Source organism: Carettochelys insculpta, chromosome 12, assembly GCF_033958435.1.
Source record: "Carettochelys insculpta isolate YL-2023 chromosome 12, ASM3395843v1, whole genome shotgun sequence".
Lineage (NCBI taxonomy): Eukaryota > Metazoa > Chordata > Testudines > Carettochelyidae > Carettochelys > Carettochelys insculpta.
In genome coordinates this window covers 11,362,791-11,385,428 of record NC_134148.1, presented here as the reverse complement: position 1 = coordinate 11,385,428, position 22,638 = coordinate 11,362,791, and the positions used below count along the sequence as shown (strand labels likewise).

Genomic DNA, 22,638 nt, shown 5'->3' with positions numbered 1-22,638 from the left:
GGGGTGTTTCTCCCCTTTGTCATTCACCTGCATTAGCACAGCCCCCAGCCCCACGTCTGAGGCATTGGTGAACACCAGGAAGGGTTTGTTGAAGTCTGGATTTGCCAGCACTGGTGCCCTGACCAGCGCCTCCTTCAGCGCGCAGAGGGCCTCTTGGCACTGCTCGGTCCAGACCACCTTGTCAGGCTTTCCCTTTTTACACAGCTCCGTGAGTGGGGCTGCGATGGAGCTAAAGTGGGGCACAAACCTCCGGTAGTACCCCGCCATCCCAATGAAGGCCTGGACCTGCTTCTTAGTCTGGCGTGTTGGCCAATCTCTGACAGCCTCCACTTTAGCTGGCTCTGGCTTTAAGCAGCCGCTGCCCACCTTGTGGCCCAGGTAGGTCACCTCAGCCATTCCCACCTTGCACTTCCCTGCCTTGATAGTCAGCCCAGCCTTCTGGAGTCGGTCCAGCACCTGCTTGACCTGGGACACATGGTCCTCCCACATCTGGCTGAAGATGCAAATGTCGTCCATGTAAGCCAGGGCAAAGCTCTCCATCCCTTTCAGTAGCTGGTCCACCAGACGCTGGAAGGTAGCAGGTACCCCCTTGAGGCCAAAGGGCAGGACCAGAAACTCATAGAGCCCCACAGGGGTGATGAAAGCCGACTTGAGCCTGGCATCTTGGTCTAATGGCACTTGCCAGTACCCCTTGGTGAGGTCTATGGTGGTGAGGTAACGGGCTCCCCCCAGCTTGTCTAAAAGGTCATCAGGCCTGGGCATGGGGTAGGCGTCCAATACAGTGATGGCGTTAAGCTTGCGATAGTCCACACAAAACCAAACAGACCCATCTTTTTTAGGGACTAACACCACAGGACAGGCCCAGGGGCTGGAGGAGGGTTGGATCACCCCCAGAGCCAGCATGTCTTTAACCTCCCGCTCTATGTCCTGAGCCGTCCTCCCTGTGGCTCTGAATGGCACACACTTGATAGGGGCGTGGGTGCCTGTCTCTATTCGGTGGATAGCTAGGTCACTGCGTCCGTGTCTGCCCGAGAACAGCTGTTGGTGTGAATGCAGCACCTCCTTGATCTCCGTCTGCTGGGCAGAGGTCAGCTGGTCTGAGAGGGGAATAGACTCCAGCAAGGAGCCGGCTCCAGTCCCTGTGAGCAAATCCACCAAGGGATCATCCCCCTGCCCCTCCCAGTGTCTGCACACGGCCAGCACCAAGTTCTCTCTGTCCCAGTAAGGTTTCATCATGTTCACATGATAGACCCGGTGGCTGTGGGCCCGGTTTGACAGTTCCACCACATAATTCACGTCATTTAGCTGTTTGACAACCTTGAAGGGCCCATCCCAGGCCGCTTGCAGCTTGTTCTGCCGCACAGGTACAAGGACCATCACTTGGTCCCCGGTGGCGTAGGCTCGGGCCCTGACGTTACGGTCATACCAGACCTTTTGCTTCCTTTGGGCCATGGAGAGGTTCTCCCTGGCCAGGCCCATGAGCTCGGTGAGTTTTTCCCGGAAGGTCAGTACATACTGTACCACTGACTCCCCTTCAGGAGAGGCCGTCCCCTCCCACTCTTCTCTGAGCAAGTCCAAGGGTCCCCGTACCCTCCTTCCGTACAGCAGCTCAAACGGGGAGAACCCCATGGATTCCTGGGGCACCTCCCCTGTATGCAAACAGCAGGTGGGGTAAGTACTTGTCCCAGTCATGGGGGTATTGATTCATGAAGGTTCTCAGCATCTGCTTCAGAGTCCCATTGAACCTCTCCACCAGCCCATTGGTCTGCGGGTGGTAGGCTGTGGCCCAGGTGTGCCGGACGCCACACTTGTCCCACAAGCTTTGCAGCAGGGCCGACATGAAGTTGGACCCCTGATCTGTGAGGACCTCCTTGGGGAACCCCACTCTGCTGAAAATGGACAGCAGTGCATCCGCCACGGTGTCAGCATCGACAGAGGTCAAGGCCACTGCTTCTGGGTATCGCGTGGCAAAATCTACCACCACCAAAATATATTTCTTCCCCGAACGCGTTGCCTTGCTGAAGGGTCCCACTATGTCCATAGCCACTTTCTGGAAAGGCTCCTCTATGATGGGCAGTGGCCTCAGGGCAGCTTTCCCCTTGTCTTGGGTCTTCCCCACCCTCTGGCAGGGATCGCAGGACAGGCAATATAGACGGACAGCTGCAAAGATCCCTGGCCAAAAAAAGTTCTGTAACAACCTTCTCCTGGTGCGGTGGATCCCCTGGTGTCCTGCAAGTGGGATATCATGGGCTAGGTACAGCAACCTGCACCGGTACTTTTGGGGAACCACCAGTTGCCTCTGTACCTTCTGTGGCTCCGCTTTGCATCTGGGAGCCCATTCCCGGTACAGGAATCCCTTTTCCCACAGGAATCTCTCCCTGCAGCCCTCCCCCAGCTGTGGAGCTGGGCTGAGACTGGCCAGTTCCCTCAGCTTCTGCAAGGAGGGGTCTCTCTGCTGCTCTGCCTGGAACTCTTCGGCTGGGGCAGGGGCGGATGCTACTTCCCCATCCCTGCCTGGCTCCAGCACCCCTGGCCTGTGAGATCTGGTTTCTGGGGGCCCCCTTTCTCTCAGGGTTGGCCCCTGTGGCTCCGGTGACTTTGGCTGGGCCTATACCCCTGAATCTGGGGAACGCACCTCTCGTTTTCTTTGGCTATGTGTCAGGACCAGGGCACAAGGGCGTTCACCTGGCCAGTGCTCCAGGTCACCCCCCATCAGTACATCTGCCAGCAAATGGCTGTGCACGCCCACCTCCTTGGGGCCTTCCTTGTTCCCCCATTTCAGGTGCACCCTCGCCATGGGCACCTTGAAAGGGGTCCCATCAATTCCTGTTATCGTCAGGTGGGAATTGGGTATCATGCGGCCCGGTGCTACCACCCCGGGTCGGGCCAGCATTATGTCAGCGCCTGTGTCCCAGAACCCTGTGACTTTTTTCCCGTCTACCTCGAGGTGTTTGAGACACTTGCTCTGCAGAGGCAGTGCCGCCCCCACTCTGTAAACTGACCTCTGAGCATTTGGTCCACCTGAGGAGCTGGTCTGTGGGGCGGACTCGGCCCAATCCGAGTGCCCACTGTCAGCACCACCCGCCTTGGCCGCCAGCCCCTCTGGTGTCTGGGACTCCACCCAGTTGACTCCATGACCCCCCGGCCTGCTCAACCTGTCTGGGAGCTTGGGGCACTGGGCTGCTCTATGCCCCTTTCGCCCACAGCGATAACAGCCTGGGTCTTGTTGTGTCCCTCGGGCCGGCTGCTCTGTCCAGGCTCTGCTTGGCTCTCTGCGGGGTGGGTGGCTGGCCTCTCTTTCCTGGGCTCGCCCAAGAGGTGGTCCCCTCTGTCATACGGTCAGGAACTGGTCTCTCTGAGATTCTCGGTCTCTCCGGGACTCCCTCTCCCTCCGGGACTCCGTCTCTTTGTGGGGCTCACCTTCAAACCTGGCCCGGCTGTTTGTGAAGTCATCTACCAGTTTCCCTGCATTGTGTGAATCCCCTGGCCTCCGGTCCACGAGCCACACCCTCAGGTCAGGTGAGCACATCTCGTAGAATCGCTCCAGGACTGCCAGCTCGATCAGATCCTCTATGGACTGGACTCCCATCCCGAACACCCATTTCTGGTAGTATTGCCTCAGGCAAGAGGTTGTATCTACATAGGTTTCCTCTGGCCTCTTCTGTGCCTCCTGGAACAACTTCTTGTACATCTCCGGAGTCAGCCTGAACTTATGCAGCAGGGTCTGTTTGAACCGTTCATAGTCCCCCGGCTGCAGCCCCTCCAGCTGGCTGAGAACCGCTGCAGCCTTCTGGCCCAGCAAGGGGGTGAGGTGCCGGAGCCACTCAGCTGGGGGAACCTCGTGCAACTCACAGGCTCGCTCAAAGGCAGTAAGGAACTCGTCCATGTCCCCTGGGTCCTGACACTGGGCCAGCACGCGCGTCTCCAAGTGACTGGCCACCCCGAGCCGTCTGGCCCTCTTACCGCAGCTGGGGCCTCTTGGCGTCTTGCCTCTGCCATGGCCCGCTCATGCTCCCGCTCTCACTCTCTCTCCTCCCGCTCTCGCTCTCTCTCCTCCCGCTGTCTCTCTTGTAGCTGGCGCTCGTGCTCACGCTCTCTTTCCCGTTCCTGGCGCTCATGCTCACGCTCTCTTTCCCGTTCCTGGTGCTCATGTTCCCTCTGCCGTTCCTGGGCTTCCAGTTCCTTTAATCTCACCTCAAGCTCCAGCCGTTGCAGCTCTGCGGCGGGGGACTCTGCCCGCAATGGACTACCACTAGCTGAGCGTGACCTGGCGGGCACCGTGTCTGTCTGACGGCGTCGAGCCCCCGCTCCTGTCACGGAATCTGAAACGCTTCCCGAGGCTGACCGGCCACTTTCTGCCGGGACAGGCTTTGCCCCCCCGGATCGGTCATTCTCTTCCAGCTGGGCAATCAGCTGGGCCTTGGTCGCCTTCCCCATGGTCAGGCCCCTCTCTCTGCACAGCCCCGCTAGCTCTGCCTTCAGGAGTCAGGTATAATCCATCTCCCCGCTGTCTCCCGGGGTATGCACTCACCAGCAGCAGCTGCAGGAATTGCTCTGTTCCCCCTCCGGCTCTTGTGAGGCTCCTTCCTTCTCTTGCGCTCAGTCAGCCACTGCTGGCAGCTCATCCATGGGTGCAGTGTATCCCACTGCTGACACCAGTGTGATGGGGTTCAGGGGTCCCCCTGCACTGCACCCCGTCGCTGGCAGGAGTGGCTCTCACTCAGCAGGTACAACAGGAGGTTTATTAGGCAACAGATGCCCAGTTTCTCACAGAAGTGACAGTACAGCAGTCAGAGACAGTCCTTCCAACCCGTCCTGGGGAGAAGACCCCGAGGGGTGCCCCTCTGGGGTGTAGCTTTCCCCCTCCTCAGGCTGGCTGCCTTCTAGCTCTCCCTTTTCCTAGCCTCTAACTGCCGCCCCCCGATTCAAACCCAGCTCAGCTCCTCCCTCCTCTTTGTTCAGGGCAGAGGTGTTACCTGCCAGTTGTAGCCCCAGGGTCATCCTTAGCCACTGGGAGATGCTCTGCTTGCCTCTCACATCCAGCCTGACTCACATATGCACTCCCCCCACTCCATCACAAAGTGTATCCCCATAACCCAGACCCTCTGCCCCCAGACAGCTCCCTGCACCTCTTCCCATCCAGATCCCCACTCCCACCCCCTTCCTGCACCCTTCTTCCCAGACCCCGTACCCCAAGCCCTCCATTCCCTCCTGCCCAAACTCCCCTCCTGCTCAGACTCCCAACCTGCACCATGCTTTTGCCCCATCCCTCCTAGTCCCCTCATCCCCACCCTGACTTCTTCCTTCCAGATCCAACACCCCAAACCCTCCCATTCCCTTCCTCTCACCTAGACCCACACGCCCAGCCTGTTCCTGCACCTCCTCTGTCCCAGACTCACACCCCTCTCCTACACCCCACAACCACAGCCCAGTCCTGCATCCCACTCCCACCCACATTACCCACCCTTAGCCCACTCCTGCACCCTCCTTCCTCCCCAGACCCTCCCTGTTCCCAGCCTGCTCCTGCACCCTCCTTCTCTCCCACCCAGCAACCATAGCTCTGGCTCCCATACAGTTGAGGACCACATCAGTGAAGTGGGATTTTTTTTTTGGTCTTCTGATGTCTGTGGCCTCCAACTCATTTGTCTATATCGGGGTAAAGAAAGCTGGGGGGCGGGGGCAGGCCCCTTCAGGAGGGTGTGAAATTTCATAAGGAGGGTACAGCATGATCAGTTGCTGGGTCTCAGGCTCTTCCATCTTATTTAAAATGTTGAAATACGTTACTGCTAGTATGTCTGTGTATTCACATTTATATATACTGAGTAATAAAGTTTTTACATTCTACAATTGTCTTTTCTTACAAGTGTTGAAAGGGTTGTTTTTTACATGTGAACATAACCAAAATTTCCTTTGATTTGGATGACATTAGACAGGTTGTGGGGGCCCTAATTGCAGGGACAAAAAGTGGGGCCTGTTGTGAAAAGTTTGCTCACTCCTGCTCTACATGTCACTGGTCCTCAACCCAAAAAAAGATTCCCCGTCCCTGCCGTATACAGCAGCTTTTGTGGAAAATGAGAATTCATCTTCCATCAGGAATTCTACACACATTTCAACTGGGACACAGAACAGCAGATTGTTATGACTGCAGGTGGCGCAACTACTCCTTGTTCATATAGTCCTATATGGTCAGGCCTGAGCTGCACTTCAGGTACTCTAAACCAACCACTCTGTCATCCCTTAACTGTCATTTATATTACATTAACTCTCTTTGTGTCTTCAAACATACTAAAGGGAACCAGCCCTGCTCCAAGGCACCGACAGCTTTAAAAATAAGGAAAAAGATGAAGGATGGGAGAAAGATGCATTGTAACCAAGCTGAAAACTGGTCAGGTCCTATTACGGACATTTGATTTTTTTTAAAAATATACATATCTCAGTGATCCCTATATTTATCATTATTGGTCAGCTTAAGGTACATATGAACAATTTGGAAGTGAGGAAGAACCACAAATGAATGTGGGCCTTACAAAACCTCTTAGGGTCAGGGCTTTTTGTGGATAATTCGCTAGATTTAAAAAAAAAACTGAAAAAACATATTCCATCACATGGAGTTTTATTGACAGACACCATGTAATTCACCAACATGGCTCAAGAGTTAACTCTTGAGCTATAGAGTAGCTAACAGCTGTAGTAGGCCATCATTCTCTATGTTGGGATGGACAATAAGCAGCCCAGATGCAGTGCACCTGGGTTATCCCTTAGTAGGCTGCCAGGCAATTAATTTATCTGCCCAAATATGGATACGGCATCTCTCAGCTCCCCTTGGCTGCAATTTGCTGTTCTTGACCAATGGGAGCTGCAGAAAGCAGTAGCCTGGCCCACACCACTTACTGCCTGCCCGTGCTCTCCATGAACTAGCACTCCAGAACACAACTCCACTGAGTTCACAGATAGCAGAGCAATGTGAGACACTGGAATAGTGGGGTTCAGTTCCAGGCTCTGGAGAAGAACATGCTGTAGGTCAGGAGGCACAGATTCTTCTGCCTGTTCCCCATCTACGTGACCCCTTTTGCCCACTCCCTTTGAACTTGTCCCAGTTGTCCCCTCACACTATGAGCTTCTTAGGACTTATCCAACCCAGTTTTAATTTCCCCTAAATGCTTCTCCCCATTCTTCCTTTTACATGCATTTCATTATTACTCTGTTTGGCTACGTCTACACGTGAAGCCTACATCGAAGTAGCTTATTTCGATGTAGCAACATCGAAATAGGCTATTTCGATGAATAGCGTCTACACGTCCTCCAGGGCCGGCAACGTCGATGTTCAACGTCGACGTTGCGCAGCACCACATCGAAATAGGCACAGCGAGGGAACGTCTACACGCCAAAGTAGCACACATCGAAATAGGGATGCCAGGCACAGCTGCAGACAGGGTCACAGGGCGGACTAGCGCTTCCGGGGCAACAGCTAGCCGCTCCCTTAAAGGGCCCCTCCCAGACACACTCAGCCTGCACAGCACGCGGTCTGAGGAGCCATAGGCACACAGACCCCGGGCGCCACAGTCATGGACCCCCAGCAGCAGCAGCAGCAGCAGCAGCAGCCAGACGTCCACCCAGCCCTCCCGGCAGGAGCAGGGCTTGCCCTGATCCATGCCATGCAGAAGGCAGCTGAGCACCTCCTTGCTACACTGGAGGAGGAGCTGCACCCAGGGCAGCAGGGCTCAACCCCCAACCCTGCAGCACCCCGCCCCCACCCCCGCCTCACACACCGGTGGCTGTGGAGCTACCCCACCAGCACCGACTGGTGGGAGCGGCTGGTGCTTGAGGAGTGGGACGACGACCGCTGGCTCAGGAACTTCAGGATGAGCCGGCAGACATTTATGGAGCTGTGCCAGTGGCTCACCCCCGCACTCAGGCACCAGGACAGCGCCGTGCGGCGTGCCCTCCCTGTGGAGAAACGGGTCGGCATCGCTGTCTGGAAGCTGGCCACTCCAGACAGCTACCGATCCGTGGGACAGCAGTTTGGTGTTGGCAAGGCCACCGTCGGGGCTGTCCTCATGGAGGTAAGAGAACCCATGGGGGGAGGGCAGGGCAGGGGAGGGGGGCCCGGGCAGAGGAGGGGAGGGGAGGGGAGAGCAGAGGAGGGGAGGGGAAGGGAGGGGAGGGCAGGGCAGGGCCACGCACACCTTGCTCACCCCTCATTGGTGCTGTCCCATGTGCTTTCCCTGCAGGTTGTGCGTGCCATCAATGCCATGCTCCTGCACAGGCTCGTGAGGCTGGGGGACCCAGATGCCACCATCGCGGCCTTTGCCCCCCTGGGCTTCCCCAGTTGCTTCGGGGCTCTGGATGGGACTCACATCCCCATCTGCGCCCCGCATCACAGTGGAGGATGCTACATCAATCACAAGGGCTACCATTCTGTGGTCCTCCAGGCCTTGGTGGACAGCCGGGGCTGTTTCCAGGACATTTATGTGGGCTGGCCTGGCAGCACCCACGACACCCGGGTTTTCCGGAACTCGGGCCTGTGCCGCCGGCTGGAGGTGGGGACCTACATCCCCCAGCGGGAGATCCCTCTGGGGGACACCACCATGCCCCTCTGCGTCATCGCAGATGCGGCATACCCCCTCCGGCCCTGGCTCATGCACCCGTACACGGGCCATCTCTCCGCTAGCCAGGAGCGCTTCAACCAGCGCCTGAACCACGCGCGCCAGGTGGTGGAGCGCTCATTTGGCCGCCTGAAAGGACGCTGGAGATGTCTCCTAACCCGCCTGGATGCGGGCCCCAACAACATCCCCCTGATTGTGGGTGCCTGCTGAGCCCTGCACAATTTGGTGGAGAGCAAGGGGGAGGCCTTTTTCCAGGGCTGGGCTGTGGAGGCCAGCAGGGCCGACGTGCAGCCACCTGCTGCCCCCAGTCGGCAGGTGGACCCCAAAGGGACCCGGGTCTCGGAGGTCCTGCGGGCCCACTTCGATGATGAGGCCGCGGGGTGAACTCTGCCAGGCCCCCCACTGCCCACCCCTTCCTCCACCACACTCCCTGCCCCAACGCCCACACCATGGAGCACCCAACCACACCCCCCTCCCACTTTTCCTGGACAAATGACAGCACGCACCTGTGGCTGAACTTAAACTGCTTTTTCTTTTAGAACTTTTTTTTTTTAACTGTAAATAAAACAAGAACAAACTATATACAACATGTGGAACCAAACTAATATGTACAAATAAAACAATAGTAACAAAAAGGTTTGTTCACTAACAAAAAGAAAACCAGGGATGATAAAGGGGAGAACTATTTACATGGGGGGGACGGGGCAAATGGGGGGCACAAATTAATAAGTCCCAACTATATACAAGGGGGGGGGCCACATCCCGGGCCCCTCGCCCCTAAAGTCCAGCACTGGGCGTGGGCGGCCGGGAGCCCCGCCGCGGCCGCAGCCCTGTCTGGGGCTGGCTAGGGGTGGGGCGGACCAGAAGATATGCCCGGCGAGTCTCAGCTGGCTCCAGGGGTCCCTCGGCGCTCCGGCCCTCGGCAATGGGTGGCGGGGCAACGGCGGACGGGACGGCGACGTGCGGAGCAGCTGGTGGTGCGGCGGGTGGAGCAGGCAGGGCGGGCGCTGCGGCGGCCGGCGCAGCATGCGGGGCCAGGTAGTCCACCAGGCAGTTGAAAGTCTCCATGTAGGCCCCCCATGCCTCTTGGCGCCAGGCCAGCGCCCGCTCCTGCAGGTGCAGGTGGCATTGCTCCACCCGCAGGTGCTGCTCCGTGACTTCCAGCTGCCGACGGTGGATGGCCAGCAGCTGGGGGTCCGTCGCCGTCGGCTGGTGGTGGCGCGGGGTCCGCCGTCTAGCCCGCCGTGGGGCCGGTCGGTCCTCGGCCGAGGGGCTTGCCTGGAGCGATGGCCCCGGAGGGGTCTCCGGGACCACTGATGCCTCGCCGGCGCTCTCTTCCGGTCCTTCCGATGGTGCAGGTGCGGGACACAGGAGAGGAGGGGGGGAAGAAGAATGGAGATAGACGTTAGTGTGGGCCCCAAGCCGTGGCCTTTGTCCCCCCAGCCTTGTGCTGCAGGTTCCCCATCCCCGTCCCCGGGAGATGCTGCTGTGATGGATGGGGTTCAGGGGTCCCCCTGCACTGCACCCCGTCCCCTGGTGGGAGCAACTCTCACTTCACTCCGCAGGGTCTGACAGGAGAGGTTTCTTAGGCCACAGATGCCCAGTTTCTCCCAGGAGTGACAGCACCAGCTGTCAGCAGAGACAGTCCTTCCAACCCGTCCTGGGGAGAAGACCCCAAGGGGTGCCCCTCTGGGATGCAGATTTCCCCCTCCTCAGGCTGGCTGCCTTCCAGCTCTCCCTTGCCCTAGCCTCTACCTGTGGCCCCCGCCCTCCCCCCCCCCCCCGCATTTCAAAGCCAGCTCGGCTCCTTCCTCCTCTTTGTTCAGGGCAGAGGTGTCACATGCCAGCTGTAGCCCCACGATCATCCTTTGCCCCTGGGAGCTATTCGGCTCTTGTTGCTCATATCTAGCCTGAGTCTCCCTTTTACACTCCCCACACTCCATCACATGCTGCTGCTGCTGCTGTTGCTGCTGCTGCTGCTGTGGGGTGTCCCACCCCCTCCTCCCAGGGGCCCCTCGAGGTTCCACTCCCCCCTGCCCCAGGGATGGGGCATGGCACTGTCGTGCGGGGGGGGCAGGGGCTGATGCACTGCTGTGAGGGACATGGCCCTGCTGTTCTTGGGGCCATGGTCATGTGAGCATGTGGGGGGCCCTGGACACATATCTATTACCCCTGCCCCTCGAGCCCAGGGGTGTACACCAGAGGGGGTACATACCTGTTGGTCCACTCCCACGGTCCGGAGATCCCCGGGGGGCGGAGGCCCGGCTGCTGCTCCAGGATGGCAGGAGGAGGATCTGCAGCCCGGATTCTGCGGAGGAGGAGCCCCCCCCCCCCCCCCCTCTTCCTCCTCCTCCTCCTGCCGCGATGGCCCGGAGAGGGCCCCCGGGGTGCGGGGCTTACCTCCGGGTCAGACCTCGGCTGAAGGGCCTGCTGGGGCTCGTCGGCCGAAGTATCAAGGGTGGCCGGAGGGGAGGAGGTGTGCCGGGGGCCCAGGATGTCCCTGAGCTCCCTGTGAAAGGGGCAAGTGACGGGGGCGGCCCCAGATCGGCCGGCCGCATCCCAGGCCCGGGAGTAACCCTGCCGCAGCTCCTTCACCTTACTCCTGACGTGATCAGGAGTGCGGGCAGGGTGACCCCGGGCAGCCAGGCCGTCGGCCAGCCGAGCGAACGCATCCGCGTTCCGCCTCTTGCTCCCCATTACCTGGAGCACCTCCTCCTCGCTCCAGAGCCCCAGCAGGTCCCGCAGCTCGGCCTCCATCCAGGAGGGGCCCCGCTGCCACTTGCCGGCCTGGCTGCCCACCTGGCTGGGCTGGCTGCCCTGGCTCTCCTTGGGGGGGGTCTGCTGGGGGGGCTGCCGGGCGGTCATTGAGGGTCCTGTGGCTGCTGAGGGACGTGCAGGCTGGCAGCGTGTCTGGGCTGCTGCCTGCACGTTCCCTCAGCTTTCTGCACAGGAAGCGAGGTGGAGGGGACCTTTAAGGGGCCGCTCCACGCGGCCACCATTGAGCTGAGGGGCTGCAGAGAGCATCTCTCAACCCCTCAGCTGATGGCCGCCATGGAGGACCCCGCAATTTCGACGTTGCGGGACGCGCAACGACTACACGGTCCCTACTTCGACGTTGAACGTCGAAGTAGGGCGCTATTCCTATCCCCTCATGGGGTTAGCGACTTCGACGTCTCGCCGCCTAACATCGAAGTTAACTTCGAAATAGCGCCCGACGCATGTAGCCGTGATGGGCGCTATTTCGAAGTTAGTGCCGCTACTTCGAAGTAGCGTGCACGTGTAGACACAGCTTTTCTCTCCTTCCCAATCTTACTGTCTAGCCAGTCTCCATTGACCCTCTTCTGCACTCCACTTCTGTTCCTTCTCATACTAGTGCTCAGGAAACCCTATTCCATGCCATTCAGCTGCTTGCCTAATCTGAGTAGTTCGTCCCAACTCCACCTCTCTTTATTCAGGCAGTCCCTTTTTTTCCATCAACCCCACTATCAGCAAAAGACTGCCTCTTGTCCCCTCTTCTTCAGCTGAGGCAGCTTCCTCCGCCACACCATCTGGATGCCCATGGAGGAGAAGGAATACAAAGCATTGAAGAAACAGTCCAGCAGTTGTTGTTATCTTTGTGTAGCTTATAACCAGAAGCAGCAATTTTAAATAAAGTCCTAGTGAATGACTGCAACCCTGGGTTGGTGTGTGCTCAGTGCAGACTAACTGTTCTGAAAATTTTAGCTGGCAATCACTACCCAGACTGTTCAAACAGATCATTAGAAGGTCTACTCCATAGCTTAACCTGATCTTCATAGGAAGTACCAAACGTGAATCCATGAAACCAAGGCAGTCCCCAACCCAAACTTCAACTCTAGCTACATCTACGCTTCTGGGAAGATCAATGCTGCTGCGGTCAATCTTCCAGGGTTCAATTTAGTGCGCCTGGGAGGGATGCACTAAGTTGAACTTACAGAGCACCCACATCATCACCAGTACTCCCTGTTAGGAGTAAAAGAAATCAACAGGAGTGTTCACCCTCATTGACCTCCTGCATTGGAGACCGAGCAGAAGCCCAAATTAAGGTACATTGTCCCCAGTTGCATAATTAATGTAGCTGAAAATTCATATCTTAATTCGACCCTCCAGTTGAGTATAAACCTTTCTTTGTTCCAAATCCTAAAGAAGCTGGAGCTTCCAAAAAATAAATGTACCAAACATTTACAACCAATTCATTAACAGCTATATTCCTGAAAACTACTGAACTATATTGGGTTGTTTATTTTTACTGAAACTCAGAAACATTTCATTCTAAGGCAGACACACCAAAGTAGTATTTTGAGCCTGAACAATTTAGATATGGCAAAATTACAAGCAATTTTAAAACTGTCTTTGTGTTGGACAGACTTAAGTTTCAGCGCCTGCCCCAACTGTAGAATATACATAAAAGCAATATGAAAACATAAATGGAAGGGCAGCTACTGTCTACTTGTACGGATTAACTGTCTCAGAAGTTGGGTATCTCAGCAGGAGAAAGAGAAAGCAATACTCTCGTCAAGAAGTGAATACCCCTTGCTCTAATAAGTGGGGAGTTCTGTGGGCCCATGGTATCTGGGCACCAGAAATATTCCTGGCCAGGGGCTCCACCAAAGTTTCAGGGTTAGATTTCTCCCAGAGCCCCACCTGCTACCCACCTATACGCCTAATCCTGAAGCAGCAGAGGTGTCTTTCCCAGTTATATGTGGCCACAGACACCATCCTACACTTCCAGGCACGTGGCTCACATCCAGTGTTAGGGAAATAGAATCTATTCTGGATTTAAGGTTAAAGTGAGCTTTTCTTTATTAAGTCATTACGTTACCTCTCAAGTTTCCTAAAATATTATCTGTACTTCAAAAGTTTTAGCCACAGCGCTGCTACAGCAGGGAGGAAAACAGCCCCAAAAGGGAGAGACGGGTCAACTTCCTTGCAAATGAGAGGTGGATTGCTGCTGGCCCAGCAGATGAGGACCAGGTGGCTCCAGTCAGAGGGCTGTTGAAGCTCTATGATGGACCTTTTAAAAGCTGCCTGGGATAGAGGCTGGTTTTGAGAGTGGGGGATGGTATTGGTACCAGTTGTTTTTAAGCCGGAGGAGGGAGCAGCTGCACTGTGGCTCCAGAAAATAGCTGCTTGCCTGATGAAGGAACAAGGCTGCTGGACCCAAAGACTGGTGGGAGAAAGAGGGCCCCTTGCCCCAATACACTTATAGCTTGGGGTGGGGGTCAGAGAAATGTATAGTTTTTTAGGTCCTAGGCTATGTTTACACTAGCCTCCCCCTTTCAAAATGGGGATGCTAATGAGACACTTCGGGATATGCAGCGCCTCATTAGCATAATGGTGTCCACGGCATTTCAAAAGTGCAGCTTTGGATCGCATGCAGCTCATCCACACAAGGTCATAGAATCAATCATAGAATCATAGAACAATAGAGCTGGAAGAGACCTAAAAAGCCATCAAGTCCAGCCCCCTGCGCTAGGCAGGACCAAACCCATCAGATCAGATCAGCCAGGGCTTTGTCAAGGCAAGACTTAAACACCTCCAGGGATGGAGATTCCTCTACTTATCTGGGTAGATCATTCCAGTGCTTTACCACCCTCCTAGTGAAAAAGTTTTTCCTAATGTTCAACTTGAGACCATTGTTCTGCATTCTGCCATCCATGACCACTGTGAACAGCCTCTTTCCAGCCTCTTTGCAACCTCCCTTCAGTAAGTTGAAGGCTGTTATCAAGTCCCCCCCTCAGTGTTCTCTTCTGCAGACTAAACAGTCCCAGTTTCCTCAACCTTTCTTCGTAGGCCATATGCTCCAGCCCCCTAATTATTTTGGTCGCCCTCCGCTGGATCCTCTCCAGTGTATCCACATCCTTGCTACAATTGGGGGCCCAGAACTGGACACAGTGCTCCAGATGCAGCCTCACCAAAGCCAAAAAAAAATAACACCTGTTCATTACTCCCTTTTGAAGTAAATCCAGCTACTGGATTTTGTACAGGTGAAAAACTAGCCCAAGGAAACATCATCCTATATCCTCTGGCGTCTACCTGAGATGACGACCAAGAATTAGTATCTGTTTTGGGACAGACACATTTTTTGGAGTCATTGGCAAATAATCACTGTTGCTAGTGAGTGAAGATGCAACTCCTGGCATCATTGGCATGTATCCATCATCCCTGGCTTTACTTCTGCTTTGGTTACATACAGAATCAAAAGTAGCATCTCTACACTCAGGCTCATGGTTCTCTTTTAATTTTGGAGAGTCAGAACAAGTTAACTCTCTGTGCCTTCCTGCAGAATCTTCATCTAAAGAAGCAGTGGGGTTTGTGTAGTTTTCTGCTGCACTGTTACAGAAGTTGGTTTAGTCAGATAATAAGTTCTTTTTCTGAAGCACTTTTCTGCTTCCATATGATCATCCCTTGAGCTATCATCTGCTTGCTGTTTATTCATGGACATGTATACACTTAAGCAATTCTCTTCTCTGACAGGTGGTGTGTTTCCCAAGGAATCTGAAGTACTACTTCTGACACAAAAGTACCTGAAATCACCAGGGCTAGAGCCATATTCATCAGATGAAATAAAGCCCCCATCGCTTGGAAATCCACAGACAGGTGAACTAGAAGGCCTGGTTAATGTGTCTGAGGCAGATCCATGGCTGCTACTAGAAGAAACACTAATGGGGCTGGTGGTGGAGGGGAAATGAGACACAGGGAGGTAGGCAAACCTGGTATGATAAGAAGAGGTGAAAGCTGCTCTGACATACCTTCCACTCCCTTCTTGCCGCCCCAAGTTCATCCTTGCTGTGTTCGAATGGATCAGACTCCCCATCTCTGATCTGAAAGGGCTGGTCATTGTGCCTTCCCCTTCAGTAGATGTTCTGAAGCGATAAGAACTGCTACTCTTGGTGGTGGGCAGAGTCTTCCCAGTAACACACTCAGTTCTGGAACTTTGCAAACCAGTCTGGCTAGGAGGCAGGTTGCCCAGATGTCATCTAGTAGCGATAAAGGAGATAGGATTAGTACCACTGCCACCACCAGATGACTGGCTCTTACTGCGAGGTCTGAATTCTATAAAGACCTTGAGAGCTTTCATGATCTCTAGAAAAGTGTCATGTATATTCTGGGCAACTACTGAATCATCCACTTGCATCTACAGTTCACCAGGCCCAATCGAAGCAGATCTGCCCGCCTCAACAAAAAAGGACCCCACACACTTGGAAATCCCCTTATTCCTATTTGTTGATAGGAATAAGGGGATTTTGAAGCGTGGGGGGTCCTTTCAAAAAGGACCTTCTGTAGACAAGCTGTGTGTGATCAAAAGCAGCACTTTTGAAGGGCCGCAGACATCCTTATGCTAATGAGGCACTGCATATTCATTGTAGTGCCTCATTAGCATATCCTGAAGTATGTCATTAGCATCCCCCTTTCAGAAGGCGGGGGCTAGTGTAGACATAGCCTAAGCTACAGCAGTAGTTGAAGGTTAATTAAAACTAGTTGTTTGGGGATATTCTCCATTTGCCTCTCCTTCTACTACACATCAGTCAGTTTTTTTAAAAAAACATGTAGTTATTTGAGTGTGGGGGACTGATCAGGTTGTGTAAGATTCACAGCAGCATGAATCTGGGAACATGTGAGTGGAAATGAAATGCTTATCAGCTACTCCCACACATGCTTGATATAATGGCTTAGACTTTCAACAGAACTCCTAACTGCAAAGCCTCCTCACTCAGACCCATGAGTAGTTATGTGGTGCAAATCTTGCCATAGTTCCTTGTGTCCTTATTTGGATATAGGAACAGAACACAGTCATTTATAAAAAGATTTTTCAGATAGTGATTTCTTACGCTGAAGGTATCATTTTGTCCTGTTTGAGCAAAATACAAAATGTTTTTCCATTGTTACAGTTCTTTCATTGAGTACTGCAACAGAAAGTAGAAAGTAATATTCCTTGGAAAGCATGTTTTTGTGCTTAATAAACTGGATTATTTAAATTCATATTAATTTAATTGATACAAAAGATAAAAAGGCAGAGTGAGTTATACATGACAAGCAGCGAACGTTTATAAAGAATGAACAAAAACAAAAGAACAAATTAGTCTACAGTATATTTAATCTATTACTGAATCAAAATTAGGGCCCTACCTCATTTGCAATATTGCAGATATCACAATATTAGACTTCCACCATAATTTTGACCATGGGAACACTGGTCAACCCACCCAGCCCCAGCTGACTCACCTTGGGAACTCCGGCTTTCAGACCCAGGCTGCCAACAACAGAAAAATCACAGAAAAGTAATAGTGGACCATATTTTGCATGATTCTGGGATGCATTAATAGGTGTATTTTGAAAAAGACATGAGAACTCATTCTTCCGCTCTACTCTGCACTGGTTAGGCCCCAGTTGGAGTGTTGTGTCCCAGTTCTGGGTACTGCATTTCAAGAAAGATGTGGAGAAATTTTGAAAGGGTCCAGAAAAGAGCAACAAGAATGATCAAAGGTCTAGAGAACATGACATGAATAAAGGCTGAAAGAATTGGGCTTGTTTAGTTTGGAAAAAAGATTAAGGGGGGGGGGACATGATAGCGGTTTTCAGGTATCTAAAAGGGTGTCATAAGGAGGAGGGAGAAAACTTGTTCTTGACCTCTGAGGATAGAACAAGAAGCAATGGGCTTAAACTGCAGCAAGGGAGCTTTAGGTTGGACATTAGGAAAAAGTTCCTAGTTGTCAGGGTGGTCAAACAGTGGAATAAATTGCCTAGGGAGGTTGTGGACTCTCCATCTCTGAAGATATTTAAGAACAGGTTAGATAGATGTCTATCAGGGGTGGTCTAGACAGTACTTGGTCCTGCCATGAGGGCCGGGGGCTGGACACAATAACCTCTCAAGGTCCCTTCCAGTCCTAGCATTCTATGATTCTGTGATTTGTTAACTAATAAGGTGGGGGATTTTCACAAACAATAAGCTCCATTATTACATTTTTTATGATTTCCCATGGTTTGTCTGTAACTCAGTCACAATTCTTTTTACAATTGTCCCATGATTTGAGTTAAGTATTTATCATAATGTTGGGGTTTTCATATATCGAGAAGCTATGAAGCAGCTCTTAAAGACACTGCATCAGAAGTGTACAGTGGACAGACATTATACTGTCAGTAGTTTGCAGAGTTACTGTTCCTGTGTTGCACAGATAAAGATGAATATGAGGAGATGCATTGAGGAGCAAGACTTGATGTCTCACGTCATTTGAAGATGATACATGTGTATCATCCCCCACCAAGTGCAAAAAGTTCCATCCGTGCTGCCCTACCAGGAGATTGCCATTAGCCCAGATGTTTATATTGGGAAACAAGCTGCCACATGTAATTTATAGCACAGAGAAAGGGGAAAACATCTTGCCTCTTTCTGTCATCCTCATAAGTCCTGTACAGGACTAGTCAACATTTGGTCTTTTAGATTCACTAGTTAATTTATAAATACTTAATGACAATCATATGTTATCTTGACCTATATAAATTCCTTTTACATCCACAAGACTGAGGAGATACTAACCTCTACCATATGACAGGAGTAAATAAATAAATAAATGGTCTTACCCAGGGGTGCACAATGTGGGGGGTGGGCCCCCTCAGGAGAAATTTTGTAAAATGAGGGGCACAGCACAATCAGCTGCTGGATCTTAGGCTCATCCTGAGAGGGTAGAAATATGGTGCTGTTTTTACGTATGTGTTTTCACATTTATATACCAATTAATAAAGTTTGTACATTCTCCATATTTTCATACGTGTTGAAAGGGTTTTTTTTTTCAGATGAACATAACCAAAATTTCCATCCGTTTGAATTACATTAGACAAGTTGGAGCTAATTGTTGGGACAAAAAGTGGGGCCCGATGTAAAAAGTTTGTTCAGCCCATTATAACCTACCTGTTCTGTACCAGGCCTCCTCTTGTATGTTTGTGCAGCTTCCAGATGTGGACCAAATCAAAATGCACAAATAGCCATGGGAGCAGGTGACCTGTCAGGAGGTGACCCTACCACTTTCAGATTTTTTCTACAGGTCAGTAGAACTGTAGGGAAATTAGAAGGTAAAATACTGCTACATGAGATAGATAGATCCACAGGTGCTGAGATTGATAGTGCACTCCAGCACGTCAAGTTGTGCATGGCCCCTGGTCAGTTCCTTCAGCACTTGTACCAAGAAGTTATCTCCAACATTCTCCAAAAACTTCCTGGATTGTCTGTACGTTGCTGTATTGGTCTCCCAACAAATGCCTCGATGATTAAAGTCTCCCATGAGAACCAGGGCCTGTGATTTGGAAGCTTCTCTTAGCTTTCTGAAGAAGTCCTCATCTATCTCATCTCCCTGATCTGGCGGTCTGTAGCAGACACCAACTACAACATCACCTCTGTTACCTCCGCCTGTAAGCTTAACCCAAAGACACTCAACTGGTTTTTCTCCCTCCTTATATTGGAGCTCTGAACTATCGTACTGCTCCCCTACATAGAGCGCAACTCCTCCTCTGTGTCTCCTGTCTGTCCTTCCTAGGCAGTTTATACCCTTCCATTACTGTGCTCCAGTTATGTGAATTATCCCACCAAGTCTCCATTATTCCAACCACCTCATACTTCTTTGGCTGTGCCAGGGCCTCTAATTCTTCCTGTTTGTTCCCCAGCCTTTTTGCATTTTTGTATAAGCACCATAAAAAAGTGACTGATTGGCCCACTTTCTCCTCTTCTCCCAGGAAACCTAATTTATTGTTCCCTACTTTTTCCCCCACTTATGTCAGGGCTTGTGTCACGGTCCCCCATGAACCTAGTTTAAAGCCCTTCTCATTAGGTTTGCAAGCCTGCCTGCAAAGATGCTCTTTCCTCTCTTCATTAGGTGGATCCTATCTCTTCTCAGCAATCCTCGTTCACAAAAGAGAATCCCATGGTCAGAGAAATCAGATCTTCTCTGCGACACCACCTATGCAACCACACATTTACCTCTGTAATTCAGCTATCCCTACCTGGACCCCTTCCTTTGACAGGGAGGATGGACGAGAACACCACTTGTGCTCCATATTCTTTCATCTTTCTTCCTAGGATTACGTAATCCACTGTGATCTCATCAAGATCATTCTTGGTTGTATCATTAGTTCCTACATGGAGAAGTAGGAAGGGGTAATAATCTACAGGTTTGATGATTTTTTGGCCAAGACTCAGTAACATCCCAGATTCTAGCTCCTGGCAAGCAGCAAACTTGCCTGGATTCTAGGTCCGGACAGGAGATGGATGACTCTGTCCCAGTCCCCGGTCACCACCACCCATCTTCTTCTCTTAGGGATGGTGGTCATGGAACCGATATCCCTAAGACTGCTCATCCTATGCCCTAGAAACCATGGGGTCTCTTGCTGATCCATTCCCTCTGAGGTACCAGCCCCAGCTATCTCCACCGTATCACCTGTGTAGAGAGGCTGAAAGTGGTTACTTAACTCCTCTGGAGTTGGAGAGACCTGAATTGGTTTTCTCCTCCTGGAGGTAACATGTTTCCAGGTCTCCTCCTTGTTTAGAACAGCCTGCTGTTCCTGCAGTATTATATGGTGCCTTCTATCCAGAAAGTCTTTGCCTTCTCTAATGGACCTGCGGGTTGATATTTGGGCCTCAAATCCTCTAACCTTCTCTTCCAAAATGGTTACCAGCTTGCACTTGGTACATACAAAATTCTTCCTGTTGTCTGGGAGGAAGACAAACATGGCACATGCCATGCAGGTCACAACAGCAGACTTCTCAGTAGCTATATCACTGTGTATTTTCTCCCTTTTCAGAGAGTTCCCTTAGATGTTTCTAGTGCTGCCTTGATGGGCACTCGAGAAACAAACCTATAAGAAGGGGAAAACAGACATGGGGTTCCCCCTTAAGGTGAATTCCCAGGCAAACTCCCTGTTCGTTGCTCACAGGGTTCACTGTAGCTGCCTTCTTATAAAGCTGTGGCTGCTTAGGCCCAGCTCAAAGCCTTGCTTTCAATCTAATCAGCCCTTGAAGACGCACCTGCAACAAAGCACTCCCAATTCACCCCTTGCAAACTTGCCAAACTGCCAGACATGCTTTCCAACTACCCCTCTCTGCAAAACAAAACAAAACAAGACCTCAGACAACCCACCAGCTCACAACGCAGCCCCCCAAATGCCAGACTTACCTGAGCTCCTCTTGGAGGCTTTCCCAGGCAAACTCCCTGTTAGGTGCTCCTGTTCACTGTTCATAGTGCTGGTTGGTGCTGCCTTCTTATAAGGCTGTGTCTGCTTAGGCCCTGAAAGAAGACCAGCTGCAATTTGCACAGCTGGCTGGGGTTCTGAGTGGGAGGCTGAGGGGACTCATGGAACTGGGGCCCCAAAACCAGGGCTGAAGGAGTTGCAGTGAGGGGGTGTGGGACATACCCTCTTGCAAGGTTTGCTCCAGGAAGACAAGCAAAAGACATGGCAATGCATCTGCACATACTGGTGTATGTGCAGAGGGGTGTGGATAGTGGAGAGACCCATTCGGTGGCTGAGTGCTTGGGGAGTCACCCATCTCCCCATTGTGGTCCAGGAAATCTCTGACCCAAGTGGTTGCTACCAGGACTAGTACTTGGCGCAACAAGGGAGACTGCCACTTGCACATGGAAGAATGGATTGTGTAGCAGGGGCCCCTTGAGGAAGTCTGCCCCTCAGTGGCCACAATGGGCCTGATCACTGAGAAGAGATTCCCAGTCCGGAGGAGATCCTGGTAGAACTCCATCAGCTCTGCTAGGTCTTGCAGAAGGCCTCTCAGGTGGAGAACAAAGAGCTGCCAGTTGTACCAGAGCCCTCGGAGGTGGCTGAGGAAGGTGTGTACAAACATGCTCCTCGCCAGACTACCTGCATTATAAAGGAGTCTCTGCAGGGCCTGAAGGCGGAAGGTGTGGACATGGCTGGAGATGCAGACAATGCGCTGACCCCCCTCCTCCAGGGGAAGACTCAAGACACCTGCAGAGACCCAGTGCAGTCCTGGCCAGAAGAACTCCAGCACCATTTTCTGTAGCCTGGACAGGGACTCTGGGGCTGGCTTCAGGGTGTTGAGCTGGTGCCACAGCATGGAGAGGACCAGCTGGCTGAGCACCAGTGCCCTCCCCTGCAGAGAGAGGCTGTGGAAGAGCAGGACAGACTTGCTAAGGCACCAGAGGAAATATACTGGAAGGGATTATTTGGGGAAGTGGCCCAGGGAAGAAGATGTCAGACTGGAAGTAGGGGAAATCTTGTCTGTTGCTGCCGCTGTAGGGTTCCTGGGCCAGAACCTCAGAGTAAAGAAGGGGCCTGGGATTCCCCACATCACTGCAAAGGAGGGAACCAGGACTACAGAGGTGTTTGTACCCCTAATTGTGGACCAGCCTGTGAGGAGGAGGGCTCAGCAGGTTTTGGCCCTTGCTTTCCCAAGGGAAAGAGGCTGGATGGAGGGTCACAGCAAGCCTCTGAGGCAAACACTGTGCCACAAGTGCAGGACCCTCAAGGCATGGTCAGAGCTTTACCACACAGGCTTGAATTAAATTATCCTAATTTTTACCCTTATTGTTAGATGGTGAGTAGATTAGACCATTAACACAATTAGCCATTCCAGTAATTAACAAATTACAAGTCGCAGGGGGATAGCCATGTTAGTCTATATCTGCAAAAACGAGTCCTGTGGCACCTTAAAGACTAAGACTTATTAGAGCATAAGCATTTGACATAAATCAGACATGAAGAAAGGTATGCTCACAAACCACTCGGAAAACACTTTAACCTCCCTGGACACTCAGTAAAGTATTTAACAGTAGCCATCCTACCAGCAAAAGCTTCAAACCCAAACTACAAAGAGAAACAGCAGAGCTGCCCTCCATTTGCAAATGTAATGCAAATACATCTGAATGAATAAAGATTGAAAATGTTTATCTCACTACAAAGGCAATTTCCCTTCTGTTAATATTCATACCTCCCCATCAGCTACTGAAAGTAATCCCCAGCCACCCTGACTGAATTGTCTCATTAATACTTG

General features: G+C 52.4%; 1 long non-coding RNA gene and 1 pseudogene across 2 annotated transcripts in view; one reads left to right on the top strand and one right to left on the bottom strand.

Annotated features, from left to right (window-relative positions):
* Positions 1–22,638, top strand: part of LOC142019729 (uncharacterized) — a 36,032-nt gene that overhangs the window by 2,726 nt on the left and 10,668 nt on the right. The gene's annotated exons all lie outside the window — the stretch shown is intronic.
* Positions 14,490–16,470, bottom strand: LOC142019845 (insulin receptor substrate 2-B-like; annotated as a pseudogene).